The sequence below is a fragment of the Echinops telfairi genome, unplaced genomic scaffold (genome assembly GCF_000313985.2).
Source record: "Echinops telfairi isolate 266 unplaced genomic scaffold, ASM31398v2 ScPeMD7_2;HRSCAF=8, whole genome shotgun sequence".
In the NCBI taxonomy this organism is placed as follows: Eukaryota; Metazoa; Chordata; class Mammalia; order Afrosoricida; family Tenrecidae; genus Echinops; species Echinops telfairi.
Window position 1 is genome coordinate 32,812,862 of NW_022103898.1, and position 1,295 is coordinate 32,814,156.

The 1,295-nt window shown below is 41.5% G+C and overlaps 1 protein-coding gene across 7 annotated transcripts in view; it reads right to left on the reverse strand.

The window, feature by feature from the left end:
- The window catches only part of VEZT (vezatin, adherens junctions transmembrane protein), a 75,481-nt gene that overhangs the window by 9,213 nt on the left and 64,973 nt on the right, over window positions 1-1,295 (reverse strand). The gene's annotated exons all lie outside the window — the stretch shown is intronic.

A 1,295-nucleotide genomic window follows, 5' to 3' on the forward strand; every position in this document is an offset into this window, starting at 1 on the left:
CTGTATAACGTGAGCCCTCTGAAAAACCCTATGAAAAAGCAGGAATCTCACTACAACCAAGAGCTAAGAGTGGAGCATGTCCTCTGGCCTCCAAGATTCCTGTGGAGGGAACTTCCTTGTTCAGCATCAAAGGAACAGCAGTACAACCAGGCACCAGAGCAAGAGAGAGCGGTGGACTTCCTAGCCTACAGAGCAAGTAAAGCATGGTGCTTTGGGGCAAGAGGCTGGCTTGTGGGGTTGGGATGCCTTTGGGTACTTAATTTGAGGAGCTGACTTGCTGACTCACGAAGGTGTTGCTAAGTGCCTTCATGTGGTGGGTCACTGGAGTGAAGTGCCTCTGAAAACTTAAATCTCATACAGTTTGAGCTGAATGACTTTGGTTGAGGCTTACAGGAGAGTGGCATACCCTTTGGGCACTTACTAGCAACCCTAAAAGAACTTTGTGCCACATCCTGAGCATTTCTCATCTGCATTATAACCTATTAACTTCCTAGGTAAACCTTATAATCTTGAATACTGTGAGTTCTGTGTGGTCACTGCAACAAGTATTAGAACCTCAATGAAAAAGTAGAGAATACTGTTTGAGTGATAGAACACACGTGGGAACGTCTAAGAAATACACATTTTTAGGACATACCCCTAGATCACTGAAAACTCACTGCCATCCAGCCCATTCTGACTCACAATAACCCTATAGGGCAGAGTAGACCTGCTTCTTAGAGTTTCTGAGGCTGTAAATCAGAGGAGCAGACAGCCTCATCTTTCACCCTTAAAACAGCTGGTAGGTTTTAACTGTTGACCTTGAGATTAGCAGCCCAATGCTTAACCAACTATATCCCTAGGGCTTCTAAAAAGCAAGACTAAAACTCACTATCATTGAGTCAATCCTATAGGACATAGTAGAAATGCCCCGTGGGCTTCCGAGACAGTAACTCTACTGGAGTAGAAAGCCTCGTATTTCGCCTGCAGAGCACTTGGTGGTTTCAAACTGCAGATCTTTTGGATCACAACCCAACTTGCAACCGTCAGGGCTAAAAGCAAGAATAGCTTAGATAATTCTGAGAGACTGAATAGTAAGGTCAGCCCAATAAGCTATACAGTATATATTATTAAAAAAAAATTATTAAAATAGTGTAGTACTAGAAAATACAGATGGCTGAATATAGAAAATGCAAAGTAGAAATCTAACCAGAAAAAAAATTAAATTGAAATCCATGTTTCATACTTCATACCAGAATAAATTCCAGGGGAATTAAAGATAAAATATGAAGCTATAAAATAATAGGAGAAATCGC